The following is a 22,421-nucleotide window of genomic DNA, read 5'->3' as shown; positions in this document are numbered from 1 at the left end:
AGATGGTGCTGGTGAAGATGTTGATGGAGATTGGCCTCCCCAAGATGAGAGGGTTGTTGGTGATGACGATGGCCTCGATTTCCCCCTCTGTGAGGGAAGTTCCTCGAGCGGAATCGCTCCACCGGAGGGCAAAATTGCTCCTGCCCGGGTTCCACCTCAAGACGGTGGTGCTTTGTGCCGAAAGTCCTCTTAATTTTTTCAGGGTAAAAGGAATTTTATACTAGAAGATGATCACCAAAGGTGGGCCAGGCAGCTCACGAGACATCAGGCGGCGCCAGGGGGCCTCGCGTGCCCTGGTGTCTAGTGGGCGCCTGGTAGCCCCCTCTTGTACTTCTTCACTCCAGTATTTTTTATTTTTTATAAAATAAATATCCATAAATTTTTAGCCCAATTGGAGATGTGCAAAATATGTATATGTGACGTAGCTTTTTCAAGTCCAGAATTGTCGACATTCTCCCACTTGATGTAAACATTGCATATTATGAGAGAAAAGACATTAAAATTACTCCACCAAGTGGCAAAATGCATAAAAATAATATAAATAACAGTAATAAAACATGATGCAAAATGGACGTATCAACTCTTCCGAGCTTAGACCTTGCTTGTCCTCAAGCGAAAGCTGATAACGAAAATCATGACCATGTGCTTTGAGAGAAAGGTGTCGATAAAAACAAAATACACACATAGCAGCATCATGTTCATTATTATAACAACAAATAAAACTTTATATATTACTTCATCACATCATTTTCATCATATAACTTTTATCATAAAGGCTTTTGATAAACAAGTAGCAATTCATCACAACATCAAAGTATGAAGCATAAATTCTATTGAAAAATAACAAACTATATTCTCCGTCAACTTTGCAACACAATTCATCACATTTTTAGGAAGGGTCACATATCAGAGATTTTAAGCAAGTCTACATACTCAACCATCATTTGGTCTTCTATGATTGTTGACACTCATTGCATTCGTATGAGCAAAAGATTTCAACAAGACACATAGAAATATAGGGGCTTATAATGTTGCCTCCCAACATGTTCACCTCAAGGGTGATGTCAACAATAATAAGTCATGACCACCAACATTCAGGTGGATATATATGTCTAGATCTTTCCCCACCAAATGATGCTTGCCAAAGAGAAGATAAATGGAGTAGAGGAAAATACTTTGACTCTTGCACAAAAGTAAATACATAAAGGTAAAACATAGGCCCTTCGTCTTCCTCATCCTCCGTAGTCCACCCGTAGTGATCCACCTCTCCATAGACCTTAGGGTTTGCGATGAAATCAGCGATGTAGCTCTCTCGCGCCGAATCTTGACACAACATAATTTCAGATTTGCCAGGAAAACAACTCGAAACAAGAACAGAGGATTTCTCCATGGTACTGGGGTCAAATCATCGCGAGAGATATATATAGGGAATTTTTATACAAGTAAATACATGTCCCACAAGAAAATGGAGCTAGTAAGGTGCCCGAGGGGCTCACTAGACATTAGGTCACGCCAGGTGAAAGGATTGATATGGTTGACTAGAGGGGGGGGGGGTGAATAGGCAACTACTAACTTTTAACTTGTCTTAACAATTTAACATCAACAACAAAAGGATCTCTATATGAATGACAGGGTGAGCAACCTATATGATGCTAACTTCAACGATAACAAGTGCAAGCAACGAATACATCATAACAACAACAAGTATAAAGTAAAGGTATGAGATAACCACTAGTGGAACCGATGGAGATGAGGATGTGTTACCGAAGTTCCTTCCCTTTGACAGGAAGTACGTCTCCGTTGGAGCGGTGTGGAGGCACAATGCTCCCCAAGAGGCAGTAGGGCCACCGTATTCTCCTCACGCCCTCACACAATGCGAGGTGATGTGATTCAATTATTGGTGCCCTTGGAGGCAGCGACCGGACCTTTACAAAGAAGGTTGGGACTATCTCTACACAAAGCTTGGAGGCTAACTAGACCACGAAGCTTCACCACAATGACATGTGGCTCCAAGGTGACCTCAATCGTCTAGGGTGCTCAAACACCCAAGAGTAACAAGATCCGCAAGGGATTAGTGGGGGGAATCAAATATCTTTTGGTGGAAGTGTAGATCAAGGCCCTCTCAAGCAATCCCTAGAAAATCAACAAGTTTGATTGGCTAGGGAGAGATATCGAGCGAAAGTAAGCTTGTGGAGAAACAATGGAGCTTAGAGAGGTTGAAGGTGACCTCCTTGAGGAAGAATATGCCTTTATATAGTAGGGGGCTCAGATCCAATCGTTACCCACCCACAAAAAAATAGACAAGAGGTACTACCGCTTTGCATCTCACCAACCACGGTAGTACTAAAATACTATCCTGCCTACTACTGCGGGAGGGGGGGGGAGTATGCGAAAAAGACCGACGGAGCGGTAGTAAAAAATTACTACCGCACTGAGGGCGGTAGTATCGCCCTTGGAGCGGTAGTAAAAAATAATACCACAATGAGGGCGGTAGTACCGCTCTTGGAGCGGTAGTAAAAAATTACTACCGCCGTGGCAGCGGTACTACCGCTGACACCAGCGGTACTACCGCTGGCCTTTTTGCATAGACAATGAATATGGGTATGGAGCTCTATTGTAGCCAAAAGAAAGGTGGTGCACTAAGTGTGTACGTGATGATTCCACCCAAACCTTTCCGCGCGGACCCCCTCTTAATAGTATGACTTTCCTACGACTCAAAACCACCAAAGAGAAACGTAGAAAGCAACCGTCTTCGAGAGATTTCGAGGGGCATCGAATTGTCTTGTTCCTAGATATGAATTTTTTGAAATGTTCAATGCACATGATTAGTCCGCACGGTTATTGTCATCAACCACTAAAACCACTTAGGAGAAATATGCCCTAACAGTCTCCCCCTTTTTGGTGGATTGATGACAATGCAGGATTTGCACATAAGGATATAGATAAGGCACATGCAAACTCCAAAATCTACAAACTAGAGACTAGCTCCCCTGGGTGTGTGCATACCAACACACAACCAAGGAGAAAATATCCCCCTAGATTTTAAATACTAAGCCATCCTTGCTACAGAAACGAGTAGATAAATATAAATGGAAGCAAGGCATAACATGTGAGCATGAGGATATAGGCACAAAATAATATGACTCACAAGCTATTAATAAGATAGATAATAATGAGATAAGGGATAGGGAAGATATAGCATATGTCTCACACCTTATGATAAAGTTTGGCGTCTCGTGGTCTCACCCATAAAAGCAAAGGCAAACAGCGAAAGCAACTAAAGTTCAACAAACCAAATAACCACGAAAGTGAGAAAACGAGCAAATCCTACACTCTCTCCCCCTTTGGCATCGGAACACCAAAAAGGCGAAGAGGACACCTACGACATAGGTGGTAGCTCGAACTGGAGAGAATGTAGTCATCATTCTTTGGTCTCCTCCTGAACATACGCCTCATCTGAGTCATCGTCATCTCCTCCTCAGACGCAGCCCACTGCAGCTCGTGCTTCCTCATCCACTCAGCCTCAAGGGTGATCTCGCGCTCAGATCCACTAGAGATGTGCAGATCAAGCTTCCTCATGATCATCTTGTCACGCTGGCGACTCTCCTTCTGAGCGACATGGGTCTTGTACTGTCCCCTGGCCTGCATGCAGAACAAGGTTTTCATCCTGTCGGTGAGCTTTTTGGCCCATGACGGCTCAGCAGAGGAAGGCATATGTGACTTTGGAGCAACCTCATCCTCAGCAATAGCCACATCCTCATCTAAATCCCTAGCGACAGCAGGTGTAGTGGAGGTGTTGGCCCATTTGTCCTCCTGACGCAGTTTGATGGGCTCATGGAGAATACAGTTAGCAGGAAGCTCAACACCTAGAAATGACTTGGCCCAAGTCATCTTGATTAAGTAGAACAAGTAAGGACCATACATTGGGACCTTACAGTGGAAGAGCGCGGAGTTCAACTCGCTTCACAGAAGACGAGAGACATCTAGTGGTTCAGAAGGGCCAGACCGCCCCTTTTGACACATGAGGAGCATATCTACCAGGTAAGAGTGAACCTGGTCATTGTTGCCAACTCTAGGAAACAGGGTGTTGCGGAAAATGCGGTGCATCACATCCAAAAAATTGTTCATAATATAGGAGACGTCACCAGATGGGGTATGCTTCACAATATGGTATGGTAGCAACTTCTCCTTGGCAAGAGCAGTAAGGTTGGCATGTGGGTGCAAGCCAACTGGGTGGTGAAGGCCCTCATCTTGGACATGCAGAAGATCCATGAAATCCTTCCACTTGGCATACAACACTTCCCCATTTGTCAGCCAGGCCATGGTGCGGTCATCATCAGTGTGAAAGTGCATAGTACTGAAGAAGTGTTCCACTACCTCATAACCAAAGTCTTGCTGAAAGGTGATGAGCTCCTCAATATGAAGCTGATCCACTATGGATAGAGCCGCCCCAAAGTAAGCAAGGTCTTTCTTGAGATGATTGAGATCAATCCACTACACAGGAACATACATATTCTTCTTCGTTTTGATTACATCTTCAAAGATAAGAAACTCGTCTTTTTCCAGAACAAATCACCTCCAGGGAACTATTCCCTATTGATGTCGTAGGGATTGACCTTGGACGGTGCTGAAACTCAGCAAGTGGCATGGTGTTCCAGTTAACCGTGTTCCTGGGCTTCTGAACAGTCTTCTTGAAGTTGCGCTTGGGTGCTTTAGAACCTTCAGGAACATCTGAGGAGGGACGCTTGGAGCTGGCACCCCGAAGAGGGTTAGAGCGCGTGGAACCATCACCCGTGATACGCAAAAATTAAACACAATACGAAGGACAAAAAATGTCAAGGCAAAGATCAAGAATGACCTAAATATCCAAAAAAAGTGAGGGTAATGTGTGTGCAACAGTAGGAGCGGTAGTAAAATTTTACTACCGCTCAGAGAGCGGTAGTACCGCTGCTCGAGCGGTAGTAAATTTTTACTACCACTCTAACAACGATAGTACCGCTCCAGGAGGGGCGGTAGTACCGCACGGGAAGCATAATCCCTACACACAAGACCCCTTACTGCATGATATCATACTACCCAAGAACTCCCCAAGCCCAAATCCCTCGAGGATAGGGTGCCATGAGGAAACGAAACAAATACATGCCCCTAACTCTAGGTTTAATCAAAAACCAAGCAAATATAACGGGGAAGAGGGGCAGTACCGAGGTCCATGGCATGTGGGAGAAGATCCCACCGGTTGGAATCGGAGAAGGATGGCCGGAGATGGAGATCTGGCGATCCCCTTGGGCAACACTTGGAGAGATGAGAGAGAGAAAAAGAAGAAGAACTCGGGGTGAATGGCCAGAGGGGAAAAACTCCTTCCCGTGCCCTTTAAATACCCCGGAGGTCGTGGCGGCACGGTAGTGCCGTTGTCATCGCGGTAGTACAGCTTGTCCAGTGGTAGTACTGCTCTCCCAGCGGTAGTAAAAATTTACTGCCGTGCTGGGGCCGGTAATACCGCTGTGCTAGCGGTAGTACCGCTCTCCCAGTAGTAGTAAATTTTTACTACCATGCTAGGGGCGGTAGTACCATGCACTTTTCGATAAAAACAACCTTAAAAATAGCTCTACTCCCCTCGATAATAAAAAGAACTTGAAAAATGCAAGTGAATCAAGAAAAAGAACAAGAAGACCTCAAAAATAAGAAGCAACACCGAATTTCCTGATGGAGAGGGCGGTGGTTGAAGCCACCTATGTTTGAGACAAATGGTATGACACGACGAAGAATTATCCTTGGGTTCATGACCATAGCTCGTCTTTGAAGCACAAGTGCCATCAACAATGGCTAATGTGAAAGATTTGATCAATTTGTGCGTAATAGGGGGGAGGAGAGGTTCATTGAGAGAACAACACCCCCCTATGTCCATGCATACATCTAGAGCCAAATATAATGACGAGTGAGGTGTGGTGTGCCTAGTTTCAATCTACATTACTTGAATAAATGATATTTAGCTCATGCCTTAACTCATGAAACCTTGCTTCATCTAGAGGTTTGGTGAAAATATCTGCAAGTTGCTCTTGAGTGTTGATGAAGAGGACCTCAATATCTCCTTGCTTGATATGATCTCAAATGAAATGATGACGTATATCAATATGCTTGGTCTTGATATGTTGCACCGGATTAAGAGATATCTTAATGGCACTCTAATTGACACCCAAAAGAGGCACTTTGTCACAAATGACAACATAATCCTTTAAAGTTTGCCTCATCCATAATATTTGAGCACAACAACTTGCAGTAGCTACATACACAGCTTCAGTGGAAGAAAGTGACACGTGGTTTTGCTTCTTCGAAGGCCAACTTACCAAGGACCGACCAAGGAATGGGAATCCTCTAGAGGTTGACTTCCTTCCAACACAGTCTCCAGCCCAATCTGAGTCAGAGTAACCTACTAAACTGAAGCTTGCTCCTTCGGGGTACCATAAGCCAAAGTTTGGGGTATGAGCCAAATACCAAAAGATTCGTTTGGCTGCCGCATAGTGGCTTTCCTTTGGTGCGGATTGAAACCATGCACAGATTCCCACACTCAGCATGATATCGGGACTAGATGCACAAAGGTAAAGCAAGGATCCAATCATGGAGCGATATACCTTCTGAACCACGACTTTACCATTGGGATCACCGTCGAGCTTGCATTTGGTTGGCATGGGAAATTTGACTCGCTTGACGTCCTCGAGCTCGAACCTCTTGAGCATGTCTTGAGTGTACTTGGCTTGTTTGATGAATGTTCCTTCTCTTCCTTGTTTGATTTCAAACCCGAGAAAGAACTTCAACTCTCCCATCATTGACATCTCAAACTTCTTAGTCATTAGTGCAGCAAATTCTTCATTGAAAGATTTGTTAGGAGAACCAAATATAATATCATCAACATATAGTTGGCATATGAACAACTCCGCTTTGACCTTCTGGGTAAAAAGAGTGGGATCAATTTTCCCAATCTCAAACCCACAGTCTTGCAACAACTCAGTAAGGTACTCATACCATGCACGTGGGGCTTGTTTAAGACCGTAGAGTGCCTTCCTGAGTTTGTATACATGAGTGTGGAACTTGGGATCCTCAAATCCCGGAGGTTGCTTGACATATACCAACTCATTTAAAGGACCATTTAGAAAAAGCACTTGTCGCATCCATTTGTTGTAATTTAAAATCATGATGAGAAGTACAAGCAAGTAACGTGCGAATAGATTCAAGACGAGCAATGCGAGCAAAGGTTTCAAAGTAGTCGATACCGTCGACTTGGGAGTAGCCTTGTGCCACCAGTCTTGCTTTGTTTCGAACGACCACACCATTTGCATCCTGCTTGTTCTTGAAGATCAATTTGGTTCCAATGACATTATGTTCCTCCGTTGGTCTTGGCACTAATTCCCAAACCTGGTTGCGCTCGAAGTTGTTAAGTTCATCATGCATAGCTTCAAGCCAATCCTCATCATCAAGCGCATCATCTACCTTTAAGGGTTCAACACACGAAACAAACGCGTGATGCATACAAAAGTTTGATAATTGTTGACGAGTGGTGACCCCTTTATTGAAGCTACCAAGCACATTCTTGAAGATGCGTTGTCGAACATGGAGTTTGTTGTCTATCTTGGCAGCATGGCGCTTCATAATTTCCCTATTTGATAATGTAGGGGATTCTTCTTGAACGCTTTGAGCACCGTCTTGAGCTTGATCACTAGAGTGCCCTTGATCTTGTGGCTGTATTTGATCTTGGGCTGGCTCAGAATCTATAGCATGATCTTGGACATAATTTGGTGTGGCACCATATCCATGAGGTTGACCTTGTCCTTGATTAGGTTCATTAAGTTGAGGGTCTTCATTTTGTTCTTCGGAAGCGTGTGGGTCTAGTGAGGGTGATGGTTCCACTTGAGTAGAGCATTGTCCTTCTCCTTCGGCCACAAGGGGTTCCTCAATGGGGAGTATTTGACCACTCCCCATTCTTCTTATGGCTTGAGGAGGAATTTCATCACCTACATCACAAAGACCACTTTGCTCCACTTGGGAGCCATTATTCTCATCAAACTCCACGTTACACGTCTCGTCAATGAGTCCGGTGGACTTGTTGAGAACACGGTAAGCATGGGAGTTTGTAGCATAACCAACAAATATGCCCTCTTGAGCTCTAGCTTCAAATTTAGACAAACGGACATTTTTTCTTGAGTATGAAACACTTACAACCGAACACCCAGAAGTACTTGAGGTTGGGATTGTTCCTTGTAAGGATCTCATATGGAGTCTTGTTCAACCCTTTGCGGAGGTAGAACCGATGGGATGCATGACACGCGGTACTAATGGCTTCAGCCCACATGTTGTACGGAGATTTGAATTATGCCATCATGGTTCTTTCCGCGTCAATCAAAGTCCGATTCTTCCTTTTCGCAACACCGTTATGTTGAGGGGTATAAGGTGCTGAGTATTGATGATTTATCCTTTATCACTAAGAAACTCATTTATGGTGTAGTTCTTGAACTCGGTGCCGTTGTCACTTCTAATCATCAAGATCTTTGCTTCATGTTGACGTTGAGATTCATTAGCAAAGTCGATGACAGTTTGCTGAGTCTGACTCTTCTTTTTGAAGAAATATACCCAAGTGTATCTTGAGTAGTCATCCACGATCACAAAGCAATACTTTCTTCCCCCAAGACTATCAAAAGAGGGAGGTCCAAAGAGATCCATGTGAAGGAGCTCCAAAGGCCTTTTATAGTATATGACAGTTGTGGGACGGTGAGCTGTTTCATGAAGCTTTCCTTCAATACAAGCACAGTCTCTGGCAAATTTCACATTTGTTAGTCCACGAACATGGTCCCCTTTGAGGAGACTTTGCAAAGATCTCATATTGACATGGGCTAGTCGACGATGACATAGCCAACCCACATCAACTTTAGCCATTAGACAAGTCGCTGTCTTAGTAGGTCGCTCCGAAAAGTTTACTGCATAGAGACCGTTCTCGACATATCCAACAAAAGCTACTTTAAGAGTCTTGCTCAACTAAAGGGCCACGGTATCAACATTAAAGAATGTGGCAAAGCCCATAATTGCAAGCTGACGAACGGAAAGCAAATTGTATGCAAGGGACTCAACAAGCATGACCTTCTCTATAGATAAATCTTGAGAGATGACCACCTTACCAAATCCCATTACCTTAGATGTTGAGGCATCAACAAATTGTAAATGGCTGGGCATAGATGGAATTGGATGCACATCCACCATCAAGTCCTTGCTCCGGTCATATGATTTGTTGCTCCACTATCTAGCAACCATGACAACCCACCGGAAGCAAACTCCTGCACGAGATCAATGCTTGGATTTAGGTACCCATTTTTGAATGGGTCCTTTGATGTTACAAACAAGGGTCTTAGGAACCCAAATAGCCCACTCAATGTACTCATAATAAGAACTAACAAATTTTGCATAAACATGCCCATCACTAGCACGACATAAAATATAAGAGGGGTTAAAATCGCCGGCGGTGTTGGTGGGAGTAATTTTGCCCTTCTTGACATTGTCACCCCCTTCCTTGTTCTTCATCTTCTTATGAGTACTCTCACCCTCTTTTACAAAGATGTCCTTGAGAGAGGGTGATGGCTTGGTCTTGTTTTTCTTTTTCTTCTTAGACTTTGTTGCAAACCCAAGTCCTTTCTTTCCTGCAACTTCCTTTTGATTACTCAAAAGATCATTTAGTTTTTTCTCGCCTTGGATGCACGTAACAAGGCCCTTTTTAAGCTGTTCTTTCAACTTGGCATTCTCCTCCATAAGATGCACATGCTCACAACAAGGGTTAGTGACACAAGCATTATCAATTAAAACAAAAGGAGGACAAGTCAAAATCTCCTTGGCTAGTTTTACTTGGAGTTGATCATGAGACTCCTTAAGGGGGAAATGAGCACTTTTCAAGGCCTCGTGGGCCTCGTAAAGTATGTCAAATTCTTCCTTGAGTCTATCATGGCCAACCCCCAAGTGCAACTTTCCCAGATTTAAGCACACGAGTAAGAACACTAGCATGATCAAGATCCTTTTGTAGTTTAGCATGATCAACGTTGTGCGACTCCTCAAGAGCCAAACGAAGACCATGCTCTTCTTCTAGAGCAATGGATAGTTCTGCTATCTCATCGGTGTAATCACGATTATGTTCTTGCATCTTGGATATAGTATCCTCATGAGTATCAATGAGATCATTGGCTTCACCAAGTTGTCCCAAAAGAGCAACAAAGCGTCTTTTGCTTTCACCCTTGATCTTACACAAGAATTTATCAAATTCATTTTCATCAAGTTCCACTACCTCACTATTATCAACACAGTCTAACAAGAAAGGGGATGTAGTGAGAGTGGTCTTGATGCTAGGGGTTACCTTATTGATACCTTTGTCCATGAGGCACTTGGCGATACGGTTCTCGTTGGTGGCGGCGAAGAGGGATACCTTGGGGTAGGAAGTGGCAATGGCAATAGTGGCCGTTGCCATCCCCTCACGACCTGTATCGTCTTCATCTTCATCGAAGGTGTAATATTCATGGTCCACCAAGACCCTTGGATCAGTCTACTTGGTGAAGGTGTTCTTGCTAGAGAAGGACTTGGGCCTATCCTTGCGAATGAGCTTGCCCCCGTTGTCCTCCCTCTTCTCATAAGGACAATCTGCAACAAAGTGACTCACATTGCCGCAGTTGTAGCATGTCCGTACCTGTTGTTTGTTCTTGGACCCACTTGAGTTTTCCTTGGAGAAGTTGGGTCTTGAGTTTCTTTTGTTTCGCAAAACTGCCTTGAAGCAAGAGACAGGTGCTCACGATATGCGTATTTTGTGTCTTCAGGGTAGCCATCTTCTTCCTCTTCTTCTTCATCAACAATAGCCTTGGTCTTTAAGGCAAGGTTGGGTGATGCTGTTTTTGACCGAACATGAGCAAGTGCATTGTCGGCGGTCTTATTCATAATATCCATAGCAATGAACTCATCCAACACTTTGCCTGAGGTCAAGGAGTGAAAATCTAGTCATTGCCGAATGACGGAAGACATGGCTTTGTTGAAAGTCATGATGGCCTTGATAAACTTGCGCTTGACCCATGTGTCATTCGTATCTTTGCTCCCATGGTCTTGAAGAGAAACAACAAGGGTAGTCACCCTTCGATAGGGATCACGGGGATCCTCATCTTCTAGACTCACAAAATCATCAGCCTGATCAAGGACCACTTCAAAGTTAGACCATTGAATGCTTGAGCTCCCCTTGTACACAACCATGATGTGCTTCCAACAATCCTTTGCATGAGTGAAAGGGCGCAGATGTGGGAGATCTTCTGGTGGGACTGCGGATTGAAGGATGAACAATGCGGAATGATTGTATTGGTTGTCCGCCTCTTCTCTTGGAGTAAGGTTCATTGGATCATGATGGTAATAACCTTCCTCGATGAATCTCCAAAGATTTGTTGAGCTGTGATTCAAATGAGACTTGATGGAGAAAACCCAATTAGCGAAATCACTTTTAACAAACATTGGAGGAGGTCCAAGGTTATTAATATGAGGGGTAGGAACTGGTCCTCTATAGACAGAGGGAGGGGGAACCGAGGCAAATGTCCCCGTCCCATTCTTGTCATGAGGGGAGGAAGTTTGAGTACCTTTAGCCGCTTCCTTGTCGGAATTGGCCTCCGACACCGATGAGGTGGGTTTGACCACAAGAAACGGGTTGGGAGAATTCTTCATCCCCTCAAGTAATTCTTTAAGCATGGATTTGACTTCGGTCGTCACGGACGTTTTGAGTAAAGCCATGGCCTCATTCAAATCGTCTCGTGTGACCGAAGCCACCTCCACGTCCTTGGACCTTTGGGGCCGAACCTCACCATTGTCAACCATACTCTTCGGGTGGTGAAACCCTTAATCAAGAGACATAGCTCTGATACCAATTGAAAGAATCGATATGGTTGACTAGAGGGGGGTGAATAGGAAACTACTAATTTTTAACTTGTCTTAACAATTTAGCATTAACAACAAAAGGTTATCTATATGAACGACAGGGTGAGCTACCTATATGATGCTAACTTCAACGATAACAAGTGCAAGCAACGAATACATCATAACAATAACAACTATAAAGTAAAGGTATGAGATAATCGCTAGTGGAACCAGTGCACACGAGGATGTGTTACCGAAGTTCCTTCCCTTTGACAGGAAGTATGTCTCCGTTGGAGCGGTGTGGGGGAACAATGCTCCCCAAGAAGCCACTAGGGCCACCGTATTCTCCTCATGCCCTCACACAATGCGAGGTGCCGTGGTTCCACTATTGGTGCCCTTGAAGGCGGCGACCAGACCTTTACAAACAAGGTTGGGGCTATCTCCACACAAAGCTTGGAGGCTCCCAACTAGACCACGAAGCTTCACCACAATGGCATGTGGCTCCGAGGTGACCTCAACCGTCTAGGGTGCTCAAACACCCAAGAGTAACAAGATCTACAAGGGATTAGTGGGGGGAATCAAATATCCTTTGGTCGAAGTGTAGATCAAGGCCCTATCAAGCAATCCCTAGAAAATCAACAAGTTTGATTGGCTAGGGAGAGAGATCGGGCGAAAGTAAGCTTGTGGAGCAACAATGGAGCTTATAGAGGTTGAAGGTGAGCTCCTTGAGGAACAAGATGCCTTTATATAGTGGGGGCTCAGATCCAACCGATACCCACCCACCACAATAATAGACAAGCGATACTACCGTTTCTATGAGCGGTACTACCGCTCTACATCTCACCAACCTTGGTAGTACTAAAATACTACCATGCCTACTACCGCAGGGGGGGAGGGGGGGAGTATGCGAAAAAGTCTGATGGAGCGGTAGTAAAAAATTACTACCGCACTGAGGGTGCTAGTACCGCTCTTGGAGCGGTAGTAAAAAATTACTACCGCTCTGAGAGCGGTACTACCGCTGGCCTTTTTGCATAGACAATGAATATGGTATGGAGCTCCATTGTAGCCAAAAGAAAGGTGGTACACTAAGTGTGTACGTGATGATTCCACCCAAACCTTTCCGACGCGGACCCCCTCTTAATAGTACGACTTTCCTACGACTCAAAACCACCAAAGAGAAACGTCGAAAGCAACCGTCTTCGAGAGATTCCGAGGGGTATCGAATCCTCTTGTGCCTAGATATGAATTATCAGAAATGCTCAATGCACATGATTAGTCCGCACATGTATTGTCATCAACCACTAAAAGAACTTAGGAGAAATATGCCCTAACACGAGAGGGCCTGACGCATCCTGGTGTCTAGTGGACACCTGGGTTGCCTTCCCGTGTGTTTCTCAGATTCCTATTTTTTCTAATATTCCAAAACTGTCAAAATATATTTTTGCGGATTTTTCTGAGCCCTTTTACTTACCGTATCACATACCTCTTCCTTTTAAGGGTTCTGGAGTGTTCGAGAAGGTCTCCTTAATGTGCTCCTCCGGTGTCATGGTTTGGTTAATATTTGTTTCAACATTAATTGGTGTACTTGAAATATAGTGCTTTATTCTTTGTCCATTGACCACCTTTGGGTTAGTGCCTTCGGGATTATTGATCTTGATAGCTCCAGACCGATAAACTTCTTCGATGATATATGGTCCTTCCCATTTGGAGAGAAGTATTCCTGCAAAAAATCTAAGACGAGAATTGTACAATAGAACATATTCACCAACTTTGAATTCTCGCTTTTGGATTCTTTTGTCATGCCATCTTTTAACTTTTTCTTTGAATAGTCTGGCATTTTCATAGGCCCTCCATTCATCTAGGGAGCTAATATCAAATAACCTCTTTTCACCAGCAAGTTTGAAATCATAGTTGAGTTCTTTTATTGCCCAATAAGCTTTATGTTCTAACTTAAGAGTTACATGACATGCTTTCCAATAAACCATTTTATAAGGAGACATACCCATAGGATTTTTATAAGCTTTTCTGTAGGGCCACGATGCATCATCTAATTTATTAGACCAATTCTTTCGAGACCTATTGACAGTCTTTTGCAATATTAATTTTATTTCCCTATATGTTAATTCTACTTGACCACAAGAGTAAGGATGATACAAAGATGCAATTCTATGGTTAACATCATATCTAGCAAGAAACTTACCAAAAGAACCATGAATAAAATGTAAACCACCATCAGTCATTAAGTATCTAGGGACTCCAAGATGTGGGAAATTAACTTCATTAAGCATTTTAATAGAGGTGTTATGAACGACACTATTGGTTGGAATAGCTTCTACCCATTTAGTGACATAATCAACAACAACCAAAATATGTGTATACCCATTAGAGGAAGGAAAAGGCCCCATATAACCAAATCCGAAAACATCAAATGGTTCAATAACAAGTGAATAATTCATAGGAATTTCTTGTCTTCTACTAATGTTACCAATTCTTTGACATTCATCACAAGAGAGGACCAACTTACGAGCATCTTCGAAAAGAGTAGACCAATAAAACCCAAACTGTAATACCTTGTGTGCAGTTCTATCTTCCGTACGGCGTCCTCCATAAGCCTCAGAGTGACACTCCCGAAGGATTTGTTCATGTTCATGCTTAGGTATACAACATCTAATAATACCATCTACTCTCTCATTGTAAAGATGTGGGTCATCCCAAAAGTAATGTCTTAACTCAAAGAAGTTTTTCTTTTCCTTTATTGATAGGTGAAACAAGGTGGTATGTATTTAGCAAGAACATAATTAGCATAACCAGCAAACCAAGGTGTGTTATGAGAAACATTGACCACATCTAGTTGTTCATTGATACGTCTCCAACGTATCTATAATTTTTGATGGTTTCATGTTATTATCTTGTCAAACTTTGGATGTTTTGCACGCCTTTTTGTATATTTTTTGGGACTAACTTATTAACTTAGTGCCAAGTGCCAGTTCCTGTTTTTTCCATGTTTTTGACCCCTTTCAGAGGAGATTTTGAAACGGAGTCCAAACGGAAGAAAATCCCTGAAAAGATTTTTTCCGTAACGGAAGAAGATCGGGAAGTTTGAGAGCCAGGGCAGGGGAGCCTCAGGGGCCCCACAAGCCCCCACCCCGCGGCCGGGGGGGGGATAGGCCGCGACCCACAGGCTTGTGGGCCCCCTGGGTGCCCTCTGACGTAGGGGTTGCGCCTATATATTCCCTAAAAATCCCAAAAAAATCAGGAGATCATCGAAATCACTTTTCCACCGTCGCAAGCTTCTGTCTCCGCAAGATCCCATCCGGGGCACGTTCTGGTGCCCTGCCGGAGGGGGGATTCGGACACGGAGGGATTCTTCATCAACACCATGACCTCTCCGATGATGCGTGAGTAGTTCACCATAGACCTACGGGTCCATAGCTAGTAACTAGATGGCTTCTTCTCTCTCTTGGATCTTCAATACAAAGTTTTCCATGATCTTCATGGAGATCTATCCGATGTAATCTTCTTTTGCGGTGTGTTTGTCGAGATCCGATGATTTGTGGATTTATGATCATATTATCTATGAATCTTATTTGAGTTTCTTCTGATCTCTCTGATGCATGATTTCATATCCTTGTAATTCTCTTCGAGTTGTGGGTTTTGTTTGGCCAACTAGATATATGATTCTTGCAATGGGAGAAGTGCTTGGTTTCGGGTTCATACCGTGCGATGACCTCACCCAGTGACAGAAGGGGTAGCGAGGCATGCATCATGTTGTTGCCATCAAGGGTAAAAAGATGGGGTTTTCATCATTGGTTTGAGATTATCCCTCTACATCATGTCATCTTGCTTAAAGCGTTACTCTGTTCGTCATGAACTCAATACACTAGATGCATGCTGGATAGCGGTCGATGTGTGGAGTAATAGTAGTAGATGCATAAAGTATCGGTCTACTTGTCTTAGACGTGATGCCTATATGTATGATCATTGCCTTAGATATCGTCATTACTTTGCACGGTTCTATCAATTGCTTGACAGTAATTTGTTCACCCACCATGATATTTGCTATTTTGAGAGAAGCCTCTAGTGAACACTATGGCCCCGGGTCTACTCCACACCATATTTTCAGCCTTACACTTTTTACTTCGTTGCACTTTCTGCCTTCAGATCTCACTTTGCAAACAATCTTGAAGGGATTGACAACCCCTTTGAAGCGTTGGGTGCAAGCTCGTATGTCTTTGCGCAGGTACTCTGGACTTGACGAGACCCTCCTTCTAGATTGATACCTTGGTTCTCAAACTAAGGGAAATACTTACTGCTCCTGTGCTGCATCACCCTTTCCTCTTCAAGGGAAAAACCGACGCGAACAAGAGAAGTAGCAAGAAGAATTCCTAGCGCCAAGGAAGGACTTTTGTCACCGTAGCAGAAGAATTTCTGGCGCCGTTGCTGGGAAGGATCAAGTCAAGAACTCATCCAAGTAGGTGTCGCAAACTCATCCCTTGCATTTACTTTGTTTCCCAGTTGCCTCTCGTTTTCCTCTCCCCCACTTCACAATTTGCCTTTTCGTTCGCCTTTTTCTCGCGTGCTCTTTGTTTGCTTGTGTGCTTGCTTGCTTGCTGAAGTCACCATGAATGAAAACACCAAACTCTGTGACTTCTTGAATACTAATAATAATGATTTTATTAGTACTCCGATTGCTCCCCCACTAGTGCGGAGTCATACGAAATCAATGCCGCTTTGCTGAATCTTGTTATGAAAGAGCAATTCTCTGGCCTTCCTAGTGAAGATGCCGCATCCCATCTCAATACCTTCATTGAGCTTTGCGATATGCAAAATAAAAAAGATGTGGATAATGACGTAATCAAATTGAAGCTTTTTTCCTTTCTCGTTGCAAGATCGCGCAAAAACTTGGTTTTCTTCTTTGCGCAAAAATAGTATCGATTCTTGGGATAAGTGCAAAGATGCTTATATATCCAAGTATTTTCCGCCGGCTAAGATCATCTCTCTCCGTAATGATATCATGAATTTCAAGCAACTTGATCATGAACATGTTGCACAATCTTGGGAGGGAATGAAATTAATGATTAGAAATTGTCCCTCACATGGCTTGAGTCTTTGGATGATTATTCAAATCTTTTACGCTGGCTTGAATTTCGCATCTAGAAATATCTTGGACTCCGCCTCAGGTGGAACGTTAATGGAAATCACGTTAGGGGAAGCCACAAAGCTCTTAGACAACATCATGACGAACTACACTGAGTGGCATACTGAAAGGTCACCTACTAGTAAGAAGGTACATACTATAGAAGAAATTAACTCGTTGAGTACTAATATGGATGAGTTAATGAATTTGGTTGCTAGTAGAAGTGCTCCTTTGGATCCTAATGATATGACCTTGTCTTCTTTGATTGAGAGTAGCAACGCTAGCTTGGACGTTAATTTGGTTGGTAGGAATAACTTTGGCAACAACAATGCTTTTAGAGGAAACTATGTTCCTAGGCCTTTTCCTAGTAACTCCTCTAATAATTTTGGCAACTCCTACAACAATACCCATGGAAATTACAATAGATTACCCTCTGATCTAGAGAGTAATATCAAAGAGTTCATCAACTCTCAAAAGATTTTCAATGCATCCATAGAGGAAAAGCTACTCAAAATTGATGATTTGGCTAAGAGCGTTGATAGAATGTCTAGTGATGTTGATGCTTTGAAAGTTAGATGTGCTCCTCCCAAAATCAACATGGATGAAACTTTGAAAGCTATGCGTGTTTCCATGATTGAGAGCCAAGAAAGAACCGCCCAAATTCGTGCTAGACATGAATGGCTTAAAAATGCGTGTTCTCGTGATGAGGATCACGAAGATCTTAAAGTGCTTGGTGTGACTCCCATTGAATCTTTGTTTTCTTGTGTCAAACCTAATTATTATGGGGCTGGATATGAATCCACTTTGGTTGAAAAGTGCCCCAATGATTCGGAGTCCATCTATCTTGATGCTAAAAGCATTGAAAGTGGAGTAGAGGATGTTAAAACTTTGAGTAGTAATGAAATTACTACCGTGGATTTCAAGGAATTCAATTATGATAGTTGCTCCTTGATTGAATGCATTTCTTTGATGCAATCCAAGTTAAACTCTCCACACGCTTATAGCCAAAACAAGGGCTTTACCAATCATATCGTAGAAGCTATGATAAAATCTCTTGAAGAGAAACTTGAACTGGAAGTATATATCCCTAGAAAGCTTCATGATGAGTGGGAACCTACCATCAAAATCAAAATAAAAAACTATGAGTGCAATGCTTTGTGTGATTTGGGTTCTAGTGTTTCTGCGATTCCAAAGTCTTTATGTGATGTTCTCGGTTTTAATGAGATTGAAGAGTGTTCTCTTAATTTGCATCTTGTTGATACTACTGTCAAGAAACCCATGGGAAGGATCAATGATGTTCTTATTATTGCAAATAGGAACTATGTACCCGTGGATTTCATTGTGATTGACATTGATTGCAATCCTACATGCCCTATTATTCTTGGTAGACCTTTCCTAAGGACTATCGGTGCTATCATCGATATGAAGGAAGGGAATATTAGATTTCAATTTCCTTTAAGGAAGGGCATGGAACACTTTCCTAGAAATAAAATAAGATTGCCATATGAATCCATGATGAGGGCCACTTATGGTTTGAGCACCAAATACGATGATACGTGATTCTATCGCTTTTATGCCTAGCTAAGGGCGTTAAACAATAGCGCTTGTTGGGAGGCAACCCAATGAATTTATCCTTTTCTTTATGTTTTGTTGCGTCAACACCATCACAATTCTGTTGCGATTGTGTTTTTTGTGTTTTGTTTTGTGTTTGAGCCAAGCAAAACCTTTATGACTAGTCTTGGTAATGGTTGTTTCATCCTGCTGGAAAAAGACAGAAACTTTTCGCTCACGAGATGATTTTTAATTTTTATTCAGAAAGAGGTTTTGAATTGATTCTTTTTTATGCTGGTTGATATGCTTTTTGCCCAGGACATCGTAATTGTTCAGATGTTTTGAGGAACCAGAAGTATACAAAGTATACAGATTGCTACAGACTGGTCTGTTTTTGACAGATTCTGTTTTTGTTGAGTTGGTTGCTTGTTTTGATGAAACTATGGTTAGTATCGGGGGGTACTAGCCATGGAAAAGTGATAATATAGTAGCCCAACACCAATATAGATGGAATTCAAGTTTGCTACAGTACCAAAAGAAGTGGTAGTTTGTTTTCTTGTGCTAATGTTATCACGAGTTTCTGTTTAAGTTTTGTGTTGTGAAATTTTCAAGTTTTGGGTGATGTTCTCATGGACAAAGAGATAAGGAGTGGAAAGAGCTCAAGCTTGCGGATGCCCAAGGCATCCCAAGCCAAATTCAAGGACACAAAAATCCTAAGCTTGGGGATGCCCCGGGAAGGCATCCCCTATTTCGTCTTCAATCCATCAGTAACATTACTTGGAGCTATATTTTTATTCACCACATGATATGTGTTTTGCTTGGAGCGTCTTGTATCTTAGGAGTCTTTTCCTTTTGTTGTGTCACAATCATCCTTGCTGTACACCTTTTTGAGAGAGAGAGACATGCACTCATCGTGATTTTGCTAGAATGCTCATAGTGCTTCACTTATTTCTTTTGAGCTAGATCTTTTGCTCTAGTGCTTCACTTATATCTTTTAGAGCACGACGGTGCGTTATTTGGTAGTTGGCTTATGCTATGAAAGTAGTCCCAAATGTGATAGGTACCCAAAGAGGATGTAAAAGCCTCCATCTTGATGTGCATTGAGTAGAAAGAGAAGTTTTGATTCCTCTCAATTAGTTTTGAGACGTGGATTTCGTAATATTAAGAGCTATGTTAGTAGTGTGTTGTGAATCTAGAAATACTTGTGTTGAAGTTAGTGATTCCCGTAGCATGCACGTTTGGTGAACCGCTATGTTAGGAAGTCGGAGCATAATTGATCTATTGATTGTCACTCGGAGCATAATTGATCTATTGATTGTCATCCTTTGTGTTGAGGTCGGGATCACGCGATGGTTAACACCTACCAACCCTTCCCCTCGGAGTATGCGTTTAGCACTTTGTTTCGATTACTAATAAAAACTTTCGCAACAAGTATGTGAGTTCTTCATGACTAATGTGAGTCCATGGTATAGATGTGTAACATCCCAAATTTTGGAATGTTAAAATAATTATTAGATTGTTTGTTTGTTTGCTTGAGTGATTGAAACTTGTGTGAAATTTGAAACTTTTCAAAAACTTTTGAATGAGAGGGAATAAAATGACTTTCCCCATCTCCGATGAATTCAAATTCAGTCTTTTAAAAGAATAGAGAGAAGATGACATGACTTCTTCAACTATAAAGAATTTGAACGGAGTTTGCATTTGAATCCTTTCAAAATATTTGCTCTTGCTTCTATATTTTTCTTCCCCGAGAAAATGCCCCGACAAAATTCTTGCACGCAAGAAAGAGCGGAGGAAAATGACCCTCCGAAAACCAGGGCCATTCATTGAAATATTTTGAGCCAAGAAAAAAAACCAAATTTTAATTTGAGAAAATAATTGCAAAAAGAAATAATGCTTTTAGGGATTTTTTGGGAAAACATTTTTTTTAAGTTTTTATTTTGGCTGTGGAAAAATGCCCATCATTTAGATTTTATTTTTCTGATAATTTTAGTATATAGAAACTCTATATTCCGAATTGATTTGATTTCCCTTTTATCGTTTTAGTTTCCTAATTTTGAAAAAAGGAAATAAATCGCGTTTAATAGGAAATAAAGAGCTGGCCCATTAAGGAGTTTCCAAATCTGGCCCGTTTAGTATCTTCTCCTTCCTCTAGTCATTCAAGTTACGAGGAACTTCCATGGTAGGAACCAAGAGATCCTCCCCTTCCGGAATTCGCGAATCTCCTTCCCTCCCAGCACCTCCTCGCCACCTATAAAGGATCCCCTCGTCCTCCTCGTTCCATTCCCCTCGAGAAACGCCCCGTTCCCATGCTTGAAGCCACGACACCACCATCCTCATCTTCCTGTCAAGAACGGAGTACAGTAGGTCTCGTGGCGCTTCCCCATCACCCCTGCCGAGCCTTTCCAGCGCCCCACCCCCTGCCGTGCTACTCCTCCGCCGATTCCCCACCCCGCCGGCGACCTCCCCACCTCGCCGGAGCAGCTATCTCGCCGGAGTTCTTCCTCTCTGTCACCCATGGTGAGATTCACGAAATCCCGTATTGCAGTTTTTTCAGAAAATTGCAATCTTAGAAAATTCATATCTATTAGTATATACCTCCGAATTAGGTGATTCTTTTTGCGTTGGATCACATATTTTATGTAGTTTCTGTAGATATATAATGTGTCTATGTTTGGATTTATAAAAATTGAGTTAGATCAGATTTGAATTAAAGCTTGTTTTGCTTATTCCGGGAGTTTAAAAATATCTTTTAATTTGATTCTTTTTGCTGCTGCTTCCTATTGATCATATCATTCAGTAGTTTAAGTTTCAGTTTTTTTAAATATTTTTACTTAGGGTTTTAAGCAAAACAGATTCTGTTTTAGCCTTTTTTGTTTTCTTGCTATTTCTTTTGTATTAATTGTTCTTAATTTTTTTTTTTGTAATTGTGACAAGTTATATTTTGTTTTTTGATATTTACCAGTAACTTTTCAACAACAACAAAATTTTATTTTATTTATTCTTATTTGGTTGCATGGAATCAATTCTAGTTCTATACTAACTTGCGAATTGATTGCATTGCTAGTTTGATTTCCTATTTTGAAAATACTTATAAAATAATATTGTTTTGTAAATTTCACTTCTGTTATCTTAGTTATTTTATATTTTTTTTCTGTTATTTTTTCTATTTTAGTGTTTTATTTTCAGTTAGAACAAAAACTATATAGTGTTTGATGTAGTAGAAGGCTTCCTAGCTTCTTTGAAGTTTCCTTTGGATTTTATCCGCTCTCTCTTATTGATTTTTGATTGCATCAACTTTTATTGTTGTTTGTTAATTGATTGCTAGAATGATTGCTAGTGTGAGTGCTTATGTGAATGATATGTTTGTTATATAGATTTCATCGGAGAGTGACGAGTAGTCTATCAAGTTATTTCTCGAGAAATTCTTCTTCGTCAACATCACCAGGCAAGTCATTTGATCATGTATCACCTATGTTTTATGCATCGTAGTTCTACCATTCTATGCCCAACTGCATGCTGAATAGGTACTTGGAAATTATGGTTACATATTTGAGTATCATGTGGTAGGCACCCAACAACCCCGTTACTTGGCCCGGGACGACAAATTTCATATTGCTATGCTTGAGTAGACGGGATTTCGGTTGAGTGCATAACACGAGTGATGCGAGGTTGATTAAATAATCAAGACCGGTTAAGACAAGATTTTCAAGACCTCAGACGTGATGCAACTCTGGGTGAAGGACGGATGATCGGCTCCCTGGAGAACCCAGTGGATGACCCGGGATGCTGGAGAGGCCATGACATCCTGCGGAAAGCTTCA

This window comes from Hordeum vulgare, chromosome 5H (assembly GCF_904849725.1).
Source record: "Hordeum vulgare subsp. vulgare chromosome 5H, MorexV3_pseudomolecules_assembly, whole genome shotgun sequence".
NCBI lineage: Eukaryota > Viridiplantae > Streptophyta > Magnoliopsida > Poales > Poaceae > Hordeum > Hordeum vulgare.
Note: the sequence above shows the minus strand (reverse complement) of the source record.